A 12,836-nucleotide genomic window follows, 5' to 3' on the forward strand; every position below is an offset into this window, starting at 1 on the left:
AAACATTTAAATATATATTACAAGGGAAAACATTCTCTTTAGTCAGAAATACTAAGTATTTAGTATTGTACCTGCTTTACCTCCCCTCCTTCTCCCTCAGGTGTAGGGTGTGTAATCGAAAAAACTGACCTACATTATAAATTATAAAGGACCTTAAACTATTCTTTTTCAGAGGCTAAGGCAGGAAATAATTTCTTCTTACACAGAATCACAGTAGATACTACACTCTGCATTAAAACACAGGTTTCCATTTCACAAGAGGATACAAGTTAGAGAGTCTATAACAATACTCAGATATTCCATTCTAAAACTTTCAATGAAGGGATTGAGTAGAGTGCACTATTTCTGCTTTCCTCTGCTGACATAAAGGCACAAATATACCAGTCACCTCTTCTTATCAGAAAGTAAATATAGACTTTTTTATCCATACGATGGAGGTAAGACTAGTTATGCTCTGATTGGAACTGCATTACTATTTATAGGGAAATATGAAGATGAAAAAAGTGTTTTCATGAAGAAAATGGAGATAAATCCTTCCTTGGTCACCTTGTCAATCTTGTTTCTATTAATAAATGCAAACTTCTGGCACTATGCCCACATTGGGAGGCTCAATAACCCAGGACCACCTGGTATTTCTATACAAGTCCCTTGAAAGGCTCCATCCTTGTAGAGCACTCCATGTATAAAACACAGCACTGAGTTCAGCACAAGGCAACGTAACAGAACAGACAACAGTAAAGGCACCCACCAATTCTGTAATAGACCAGTCGTTATGCTACAGTGACCCAGCAAGCAGAAGGCCAAGGGCTTTGGCTTGTCTCTTCTCCTTTAATGAACAGCTAAGATGTGACTCATATACAGTACTCTAAGCAGCGACTGAAAACTGTTTCTTCTATGCTCTTGCACGTGGCATCTCACTGCACTACAGTCAGGCTCACTTACTCTTGCTTTATATTTTTTTCATCATAACAGCACAGTTTCAATAATAGCAGGAGTGGATTAGCTGCACTTCAGAGCTTAGGGCACTCTCCTCCAGCTAAGTAAACCTGAGACCTCCTACATGCTGACAAAATGAGAAGCAGGTTGAGAAACACAATGCCATCAGCCATGTCGTAGAAAGGAAGGTAAAGCACTTGACCATACAGAAGACACAAGTAACTGGCTTCAAGAATGTTAACGAAGTGCCAATCCTAGTTATACCTGTATATCCACATCAAAAGCCAGGCTGACCAACAAAGCACAGACTGAACAAAAAAACAGATACATCTCTGTTCAGGATTTTTTTCAATTTAAAAGCCTGTGAATCTCACAGATTGGTCTGATTTCCCATGAACTAAAGAAAGCACTTAGAAGGCAGGTTAAGGGGCCTACATTTCTATTTTCAAAGTTGCATGCCTAACTTTGTTCAAGGCTCTGCAAGATGGACAGTGTCTCCATTTCTGTCAGTTTGGTTATAGCTGCTCCAAAGCAAAGCAGTTACTTACAAAGGGACCAGCAACTATTTCTCCTCATCAACAGCCGAGATCGATTTGTAAGTAGATTCTTACTTTCCACCAAATCTATTTTAATAATTACTCTTTGAAAATTTGTTAGCTTAATGCAGCAAATATCTAGGTCAACTGGAAGAGAATTAGCAGACTTGTAGATAAATGCTCTAACGTGGAACATAAACGCTTCATAAAATAGTACCGCCTCACACACCTACAGAGTTCTCTGAAATACTTTTAACAAGATCCCTTGTACAGGAAAACACAAAAGCATTAGGAGAAACACAGTAGATGGATCCAAGGTCCTTTAGTGCGTGTAGCCTCCAAATATTCAAACAAAGGTAGTTCTCACCACAGTGTTTCATAACATTTTGACCTGAGAGGTACAGTGTAGATACATTCATAAATTATTTCAAGCAACGAGACAACATTTCCTGATGGCAGTGTTTTGGTATTTTCTCCTGGTAGCATAAAGTGATAACTGTAAAGAACTGTAAAAAGGATTGGACAGTTGACCTAAACTGACCAAAGAATGTATTTCACACCATAAATGTCATGCTCCTTATGCAAGTGAGAAACTCCCTTGGGATGGCCCTTCTCGATGGCTGCCCTGCTTCAAGTCTGGCTGCTGTGCCAAGTCCAGTTCCGATTTTCACAACCTCTCCGCAAGGACTGTGACATCCTCACTGACTGGGGTGGCTGTGCTTAGGCATGTGTCTTCTAGTAACCACTGCTGGTAGTGTGCATTCCATGACTGTCTGAGTATTTATAGACTTTGGGTTTTAAATATTTTATATCAGTTTTCTGTTTCAGCCTTCAGGTCTATTTTACCTTACCTGATTCCCCTTCACAATTTGGAGTAGAGGAAGAAGGGGAGAAATTAGTGCCCCTTCAGCTGTCACCTGCTAAACTGGGACATTCACAGAGTGTGCAGTTACACTGTGGAGCTCCTTACCAAAGGGGCGCTGTGGATGCGGAATGGCTATAAGAGTTGAAAGAGGCTGCATGAGCTGAAAAAGACAGCCACCAAAAAGTTACTAACTACAATAAATTAGGTTAACTGAGAATAGTTAAGAGAGGGAAAAGTTACAGGACTCCCTCATCTTGCTCTTTGGTTAGGCACGTATGAACTTTTGATAAGTTCCTGGTCCTAACATTAACATATTGCTTCTGCAAATAATTACCATTCAAAAACAATGCAATAAAGGCTTATGGTTATAATAGACATTGTTGTCTCTGAAACATGCAGTTCTACTGCCCATACTTTATAAAGGCCTATACAGTCCTACTAGTTGCCCTTGCTGCACCTAGACTAGTCATCTGAACCCAAAGCAACCTAGTTCAGGGACTATTTTTTTTCTCTAAAAAAGCCATCAATCCTTTTCTGCATCAGCTCTCTGAACTGGCCTGCCACAGAACTATCAGAGGCAGCACAGAAAGGAAGACACCATCACCACATCGTTGCCTTAGTTAGGCAGTTAGTCTGCAACTCAAAAGATTCACAGAAACAGCCCTCCCCACCTCAAACTGGTCAGAAAGAAAATGAATAACATACTTATTTTTCAGAGTATGGATACCTGAAACTATGCATTTGTAGGTCTCAGGAGACAATAAAAAAAGTCTAAAATTGGTCAATTCTCAGCAGAAAAGCAGCTACGGTAACTACGAAATAAATTCCAAACCACACTGCATACATTCTCATTCTGTATGGAAGGGAGGGTGGGAAATAATGTTTGGTTTACAATTCTGTGTATATTTTACTGTCTGTTTTTGTTACCTTAGGGAACAGCGTTTTCTAGAATAGACACTAACCCCTTTTTTGTTCGAAATAATCAACATGCCATGCTTTGAAACAGGACCTTAAACCAGAACACAGCTAAAGGTCTGTACCAAAAAGAACACTCAAAACAATTAAAAAAACCCTTTATCCCCTCTGACATTCTTCAAACAAAAGTCAAAGGGACATGCATATGTTTGTCCTCATGTTGTGAGCACAAAATTGTCAAAACAAAGCGGCCTGTTCCTTGTGCAATATACAGTGCAGAAAATCAGAAAGGAGGCAACATTTTCATGCGACTTTCTGCAATAATTTCCTTCAAGAATTTTGTCACTGTGCAGTTCTTATACCCTTAAAAGACTCTCCATGCATCATTCCCCAACCTGTCTTTACATTTTAAATTACTACTGTCCATAAGGAGAACATGGGGCCTTTTGTCTTCCCTTTCTCATTCAGTACAGATACAGGTAGTAAAAGAAAGGCTGAAACATCTTTCTGACACCCCCCTCAATTCAGCGCCACACCAATACACTACTTCCCCTTCTTTAATACATTTGAGTAACTTGGGAGGAAAATCTACCATTCAGATGTTTCCTATTAAGTGCAAAATCAAAACCAGTCTTATCAATGTCCTATAAGAAGCTTCTAAGTACACAGCTAAAGCAGCTAACCCTGACAATAACAAGGTAGCAATTAAAGACCCGTAACAATGCAAAACCAAAACCAGAATAATTCTAGAATATTATGGTTTAACATATATGTCTGTATTTAGTCAGTTAAGTCATTAAAGATATATTTATAAAGTGACTTGACTATATTCCAAACACTTAAAGAGAAATAATATTGCAAATAACTGAATTTGCAAATATGTAGGACACAAACAAGTGTTTTGTGCAGCAGTAAGCCTGAAGTTGCTACAGCTTTTCCTGTCCCTCCTCAAAACAAAAAAAAAAAAGAGGTTAAGAAGAAACAAAATAAATCCACCAATTTCAAAGTTTTGGCCTGATGAGGATTTTAAATTAAGTTACTCCCATAGCTTTTTGAGAGACTTAACAGTAAAGGAAATCAACTCACGATTTTAAAACACAACAGTTCTGTGAGTGGTTCTGTTTATAGTTTTCAGAAAAAGAAAACTACTTGGCTTGTCATTTGCTACAATAAGCAAATACAGCGGTTGTCACGGAACAGAGTGAATGAAAAAGGATTTAAAATGCCAAGCAGAAAAAGGGGGCATGTTTAAAAAAGAAAAAAAAAAAATCTGCTTCCTGAAAATTAAAAACGACAATTAAAAGCAACACTTACAATGGCTGCCTGCTCAGCACAAGTAGCTTGGATACCAAAGATCAGTTCTAGAACAGAACTTGGGTAACCATAAACTTGCTCTACCTGGAAACACCAGAAAAACTAATCACACCTTTTTAACTGTCTTTTCAGCCTATTTAGTGGAAAACAATCGTTTTGTTGTTTCCACATACAAACAAGCTAGGAACGTCCTTACAGAAAAAAAGGATTCTATCACCCAACAGAGACTTGAAAAGGTGCTGAGATTTAAGATAACATAAAATATTACTTAACAGATACAAGTTTAAAATGGTTTTATATGGTGGGACAAAGAAAAAAGATATTTGTTTTACCGCAACTCACACGTGAATATTACATAAGGGGTAACCAAACATAATCACACTTCCAGCAAACGAAAAAACATCACCCAGCAACAGCATGACACATCCGATGAGACAAGTTTCTGCCAAAGCTCTTCCCTTGAAGCTAAATGCTTCCCCCTTCCCTCTTTAATCATCGAGATCTCATCTGTTTCCTCAGTCTGCTTGAGGCAAGAATAATATTTAAGATGAGTTCCATATACCCATTACATTTAGCTACTCAAAGAGACAGTTCCATACATATTTACAGTCTGTCACTTGCACAACAGTGAAAACAACATATTAACCCTACAATTATAGTTTTCGCTACTTGTAGCATAATAATAAACGTGCCTGTGTAATATTTTTTAAAAAACACAACTTAACATGCATTTCAAGTAAAAACTACACTTACTTCTCTTCCTTATCTGAAGAGTTGCTACCCAAAAGGGCACTGGAACAGGCTGCCCAGGGAGGTGGTTGAGTCCCCTTCCCTGGAGGTGTTTAAGGCACGGGTAGATGAGGTGCTAAGGGACATGGGTTAGTGTTTGATAGGAATGGTTGGACTCGATGATCCGGTGGGTCTCTTCCAACCTGGTTATTCTATGATAATAAATTATTTGTTTTTTCCATTACCTATAGCAACAAGTGTGCCTTTTCTAACATGAAAAAGCTCACACAGTAAGGCTACCAGACACTATGGTACAGAAGTATCACTCAATGGAGATCCTTTTTAAGTACAAAAACCTGCAACCCCTTCACAAGTTACAATCTTAATATCTTTTTCCATGCAAAATTCAAAAGCTTATTTTCACACAAAACTTAAAATTTGAGTTAATGCATCAAGAAATGGAGAATTAGGAATACCAAGAAGATTGAGAGTGTGAAACAGGTAAATTCAAAGTGGAAGGAGAAAAACATTACAAACATCAAAAGTAGTATACAATGTATTTGTACATTTGTGCAATACCTCCTTTTTAAAATATTAACTCTTTAATTCCATTTGCAGAAGAGGGAAATAGTTTCTCAGGGTAAAGCTAAGAACAGCAGGCACAAAAACTGAGGAGAAGTCAGTACAGAAGATAAGTACATGAATAAGAAAACACTTAATCTTCATGACAAGAGCAGAGCACTGAAAACTGACTCTTTCAGCCTACCAACCTGCACATTAACCACTAATGTGAATTCTCCCAAGAAGCTGACTGAACGCAGCCAAGCGCACTGCACACAGCACAACTACAGTCTTAAACATGAAAAAAACCTCAGAACACCAAAAAACATTACAAGAGAAAAAAAAGGTGGTTAAAACCTACAGATTTTACTTTCTCAAAGAAATAAGCTTCAAAGAAATGGATCGCTTTCCACTACTAGTACCCATGCATGCAAGATTTATCTAGCTAAACTCTAAAAGTTTTTGGAGATAAAATACGGATCCAGAAGGCCTCAAAAGTAGTGAAACAAAGGTCTGGCACAACCTGAATGTGCTTGGTGGTTGTTTTTGGGGGGTTTTTTTAATAAAATATAAAACAATGAAAAACTACTGACTTGACGTTCAAAGTAACAGACAAAACAAAAAAGTACTTTCAAATTGAAGCACATCACTAAGTGTGAAAATGTATTAATCCTAAACTCAGAAGAACAAGACATATATTTTTCTACCTTCACTCCCACAAAGCAAGACAAATGAAAGTTGAGTCATGCACCCCTGCATTTTTTTTCTTGTTTGTTTACTAAAATAAATCCAGGAAACACTATCTTCTCTAGTGCATTATTTAATTTTATCTCTTAGCTTTCAAGTTTATAAGCCCAAGAAATATTTTTCTAGCAGTGACTCATGATACCATCAACTAATCCAGGCAAACTAGGTAATCTTTATTTCAGGAAGTCAGATCATACTGGAAGGCCATAAGCTGATGCCACAGTAAGAGCACATCAAGTAGTGTTTATTCCTCCCCGAGTTAACTCATTACTTTAGATCAAAATTACCTCATGTTAATTTCAGTAATTATTGAACAACATAAAATAACATCTAGTACAGTTATGCAGCCATGTAGACAACTACAGAAATGCTGGGAGTAACTTGCTACGTTTTCATAGTACTTAACATTGGAATAGATTCTGAAGAGAAAACACAATTTCAGGCTAGTTTATAAAATTATACCCACTCCAAGTGCAATGAAGTAAGCTCTATCTATTTTCCAGCTCGCTCTTAAGGCCTGTTTTCAAACCAAGTCAACAATCTAATTATAAAAGTATTCCCTCCAGCCTCATACCAAAAAGCAACCATCTACGCTATTTTCTCTGCCCTTCATCACTTGTATTTCACTCACATAAAACCCTCCTCAACAGCTCTGGTCCCTGAGAAGTCTCATGAAAGGATTTCAAATTGGGCATATAACAAGTTGAAATTCATGAAGCTCTTCCAAATGTTTGGACTGAGGGGGGTTTTGCTAGGTACCACCTTTCAAGTTCCTAAGTAGCTACAGGTGCCGCCTTCTTTTGCTTGTCAAAGTCAGCAACAGTAGACTTGCTGTTCTCAATGTGTAAGTGGTTTCAATACACAGTGAACAAGAAGAAATGCCAGATCAGCAGTTTTGAGAAAGTAACATAGAAACAGCTGGTGAGATGTATAAGCTGGGCACTTATCCTCCAACTGTCTCTTTTCATTCCCAGCCACAGAAATCTTGATTTTTGTTTTAGCCACATCATCAATCTCAAAAAGCAGTCTAAGAAAACATTTTATCCAGTTTGCCTTGGAAGATTCAGGCTGTAACGACACTGTATGAAAACACACACCTTCAGCACAAAAACAGATTCCAGAAAGTGCACCTGGGTTTAGAGACTCCACATTCTGACTTCATCTCCTATCATTAAATTGTGATTACACATATATTTAAGGAAAATGGTCTGACATCCAGTCATCTTTTATACACGCTACTTATCTGTCTGAAAGTGAAGTTCGGCTACAATACTCCAAGCTTTGAGAGCACTGAATCTGGCTTTTTACAGGGATGGTCTACCTTTCCAACATATTTCAAGGATGACTGACATGTGCATGCCAATGGTTTTCAAGGTCTGAGCCACTCTCTTACTCTAACATCAACCAAGAGGTCTTTGCTTCCATCTACAGAAAAATGGCTCCACAAACCAAAAAGCCTTTACACCTTGTTTCCTTTTCCCTTTAGCTCTTAATGAGAGACGTAGATATGTGAATATGTCACACAGTTCCATAACTATAAGCAATCTCAACAATGTTATTTTCAGCTGAGACCAAGCTCCATTACTGTGATCGAAGCACAGCCATATATTTTAATAGGTTGTTATTCTGGAAATAAAAAGGTGGATGCTTGAGCAGTTCAAACTCATGGTATTATCACTAAACAGTTCTTTCTACAACTGCTGTTCAACTTTTGACACAAAACCAGGAACATTGAAGGCAAAGCAGGACATTTAGAAGTGCAAAAAAAAAAATTAAGGTAGCTAAAACTGTGTCATCAGTGTGGACTGGAATGAGATGGAGAGGTTGACCTGCATAACAGTCAGAAGATATGAACCTCAGAATATATGGATTTTAAAGCAGTAGGCTCTGATAAAAACTAGAGCTAAAGGGAAAAATTGCACTAGAAAAGACATCTAGGGGCATGAAAAAAAAGATGGCTAAAACTGCCTTTAGCTAAAGCAAAGCAATATTTAAGTAAAAAGTTTCATTTTACAACAAAAGTTTTGATAAAGAGGTGACCTAAACCTCATGATACTTTCTGAAGAGATACGAAAATGCTTAAACAGTTATTAAATAGCCTGAGGGCCTATCACCCCTCTGTGTATACAGGTATATATAGATCAGTACAATTACACCACTGTCAATCTCACGAGTATATATGAGCTAATGTGGAGCATGCACAACTTCACTTGTCAAACCACAAATGTCACAAAGCTACTAGTTTTCCATACCAGCACACTACACTAGTTAAGATCTTGTATTTATACAGTTAAATTAGTAGAAGAATCCATTACCAAAAAACATGCTCAAACAAAACACGGAAGATTATATTTTGAGTGAGCACATGACTGCTGATCACACCAGGCCAAATTTAAACAACAAAAAAAAAAACCCTGCAGACAACATGTTTAATATATTAACTCACTTTCATCAGGACTATTTAAGCTATGCATTCTTAAGAAGTTAAGATAAGAGAAACAGAGCCCTTTATGTACTCAGAACATTGGCTGCCCACATGAACAGTTCATAAACTCACAGAATCACAGAATCACAGAATAACCAGGTTGGAAGAGACCCATTGGATCTTCGAGTCCAACCGTTCCTATCAAACACTAAACCATATTCCTCAGCACCTCATCCACCCGTGCCTTAAACACCTCCAGGGAAGGGGACTCAACCACCTCCCTGGGCAGCCTGTTCCACTGCCCAATGACCCTTTCTGTAAAGAATTTTTTCCTAACGTCCAGCCTAAACCTCCCCTGGCGGAGCTTGAGGCCATTCCCTCTTGTCCTGTCCCCTGTCACTTGGAAGAAGAGGCCAGCACCCTCCTCTCTACAACGTCCTTTCAGGTAGTTGTAGAGAGCAATGAGGTCTCCCCTCAGCCTCCTCTTCTCCAGGCTGAACAACCCCAGCTCTCTCAGCCGCTCCCCATCAGGCCTGTTCTCCAGCCCCCTCACCAGCTTCGTTGCTCTTCTCTGGACTCGCTCCAGAGCCTCAACATCCTTCTTGTGGGGAGGGGCCCAGAACTGAACACAGGATTCGAGGAGCGGTCTCACCACTGCCGAGTCCAGAGGGAGGATAACCTCCCTGGACCTGCTGGTCACGCCGTTTCTGATCCAAGCCAAGATGCCATTGGCCTTCTTGGCCACCTGGGCCACTGCTGGCCCATATTCAGTCGGCTGTCAACCAACACCCCCAGGTCCCTCTCCTCCAGGCAGCTTTCTAGACAGACTTCTCCCAGTCTGTAGCACTGCACAGGGTTGTTGTGCCCCAAGTGCAGGACCCGGCATTTGGCCTTGTTAAACCTCATGCCATTGGACTCTGCCCAGCGGTCCAGCCTGTTCAGATCCCTTTGCAGAGCCTCCCGACCCTCCAGCAGATCGACACTTCCACCCAGCTTAGTGTCGTCCGCAAACTTGCTCAGGGTGCACTCGATGCCTTCATCCAGATCATTGATGAAGACATTGAACAGGGCTGGACCCAGCACTGAGCCCTGGGGAACCCCACTTGTCACTGGCCTCCAGCTGGATTTCACACCATTTCCCACCACTCTCTGGGCCCGGCCATACAACCAGTTTTCCGCCCAGGAGAGCGTGAGCCTGTCCAGGCCAGAGGTGACAGTTTCTCAAGCAGAACGCTGGGAGAAACTGTGTCAAAGGCTTTGCTGAAATGTTCGATGTCATTAGAATGGCTAATTACCACCCCCTGTGTCATTAGAGTGGCTAATTACCGTGCCCTGTGTCATTAGGGTGGCTAATTAGCCTCCCCCACCCCCTAGAGTGGCTAATTAACAAGTTCCCCCCCCATTAGAGTGGCTAATTAGTCCCTGACATTCCCTGCCAGCCCATTCGAGTGGCTACTTGGCCCTTGGTGTCGGTAGCCACATCGTTAGAGCGGCTAATTAGCACATCGCCAAGCCATTAGCGTGGCTAATTAGTGCACCTCGTGCCGTTCGAGTGGATAATTAGCCCTGAGTGTCAGTAGCCACATCATTAAAGCAGCTAATTAACACATTCCGAGGCCATTTGGGTGGCTACTTAGCCCTGCGTGTCAGTAGCCACATCATTAATGTGGCTAATTAACACTTTCCCACACCATTCGAGTGGCTACTAGACCCTAGATATCAGTAGCCACATCATTAAAGTGGCTAATTAGCATGTTCCTGTGCTATTAGAGTGGCTACTTGGTCCCCATTGTCAGTAGCCACATCATTAAAGCAGCTAATTAACACATTTGGAGGCCATTAGATTGGCTACTTGGCCCTGGATGTCAGTAGCCACATCATTAAAGCTGCTAATTAACACATTTGGAGGCCATTCGAGTGGCTACTTGGCCCTGGATGTCAGTAGCCACATCATTAAAGCTGCTAATTAACACATTTGGAGGCCATTAGATTGGCTACTTGGTCCCCAGTGTCAGTAGCCCCATCATTAAAGCTGCTAATTAACACATTTGGAGGCCCTTCGAGTGGCTACTTGGCCTGGAATATCAGTAGCCACATAATTAACGTGGCTAATTAACACGTTCCTGTGCTATTTGAGTGGCTACTTGGTCCTCTGTGTCAGTAGCCACATCATTAAAGCAGCTAATTAACACATTTGGAGGCCATTCAAGTGGCTACTTGGCCCTGGATGTCGGTAGCCCCATCATTAAATCTGCTAATTAACACATTTGGAGGCCCTTCGAGTGGCTACTTGGCCTTGAATATCAGTAGCCACATAATTAACGTGGCTAATTAACACGTTCCTGTGCTATTTGAATGGCTACTTGGTCCCCAGTGTCAGTAGCCACGTTGTTCAAGGGGCTAATTCACCTGCTCTCCTGCCATTAGAGTGGCTACTTAGCCCTGGACGTCAGTAGCCGCGTGGTTCCCGGGGCTAATTACCCTGTTCCCCGTGCTTCTCAGCCTAACGAGCGTCTCCTTTGTTACGGTGCAGGGGTGACGACGCTGGGGACGGTGACGGGCACCGTGTCCAACACCCTGGCCGGGGCGGGTGGCCACGGGGCCTCGGCCTCGCTAGCCACCCCCATCACGACGCTGGGGGCCATCGCCACCCTCTCCAGCCAGGTCCTCAGCCCCTCCCCCACCACCGTCTCGGCCGCCGCCACCACCGCCTTGGCCACCGCCGCCATCGCTGTCCAGGTGGGCTACCGGGGGGGCTACTGCGGCTACTGAGGGGGCTACTGCGGCTACGGGGCCGGGAGGGGGTGCGGCGGGGCCGGGGCTACCAGCGAGAGCTTGGGGGCTACCTGTAGGATCACGTGGCTACCGATGTGGGAGGCCAGCAGGGGGTTGGGGGCCACCAGTGGGACCTTGAGGGCCACCAGTAGGACCTTGTGGGCTACCAGTGGGACATTATAGGCCACCAGTAGGACCCTGTGGGCCACCAGTAGGACCTTGAGGACCACCAACAGGACCTTGAGGGCCACCAGTGGGACATTATAGGCCACCAATAGGACCTTGAGGGCCACCAGTGGGACCTTGAGGGCCACAAGTAGGACCTTGAGGGCCACCAGTGGGACCTTATAGGCCACCAGTGGGACCTTATAGGCCACCAGTGGGACCTTAAGGGCCACCAATAGGACCTTGAGGACCACCAATAGGACCTTGAGGGCCACTACTAGGACCTTGAGGGCCACCAGTGGGACCTTATAGGACACCAGTGGGACCTTGTGGGCCACAAATAGGAGCTTAAGGGCCACTAGTTGGGCTCCAGGGGCCACCAGATGGGAGGATCCATAGATTAGAGGGAGGTTGTGGTCGTGGACCCCTGATGGGACCTTGAGGGCCACCACTGGGACCTTAAGGGCCACTAATAGGACCTTGAGAGCCACCAGTGGGACATTGTGGGCCACCAGTGGGACCTTGAGGGCCACCAATAGGACTTCATGGCCCACCAATAGGACCTGAGGGCCACAAATAAGACCTTGAGGGCCACCAGGGGGACCTTATAGGCCACCAGTAGGACCTTATAGGCCACCAATAGGAGGTCGTGGGCCACCAGTGCGACCTTGAGGGCCACCAGTAGGACCTTGTGGGCCACCAATAGGACCTTATAGGGCACAAGTAGGACTTTGAAAGCCACCAGTGGGACCTTGAGGGCCACCAGTAGGACCTCGTGGGCCACCAATAGGACCTTATAGGACACCAGTGGGACCATGAGGGCCACCACTGGGACCTCGTGGGCCACCAGTAGGACCTCGTGGGCCAC

General features: G+C 42.8%; 2 protein-coding genes across 2 annotated transcripts in view; one reads left to right on the forward strand and one right to left on the reverse strand.

Moving 5' to 3' along the window:
• LOC138733954 (AT-rich interactive domain-containing protein 1A-like) overlaps positions 1-12,836 on the forward strand; it is a 777,561-nt gene that overhangs the window by 295,980 nt on the left and 468,745 nt on the right. The gene's annotated exons all lie outside the window — the stretch shown is intronic.
• Positions 1-12,836, reverse strand: part of LOC138733960 (AT-rich interactive domain-containing protein 1A-like) — a 505,727-nt gene that overhangs the window by 91,665 nt on the left and 401,226 nt on the right. The window lies entirely within an intron of this gene.

The sequence above is a fragment of the Phaenicophaeus curvirostris genome, unplaced genomic scaffold, assembly GCF_032191515.1.
Source record: "Phaenicophaeus curvirostris isolate KB17595 unplaced genomic scaffold, BPBGC_Pcur_1.0 scaffold_50, whole genome shotgun sequence".
NCBI lineage: Eukaryota > Metazoa > Chordata > Aves > Cuculiformes > Cuculidae > Phaenicophaeus > Phaenicophaeus curvirostris.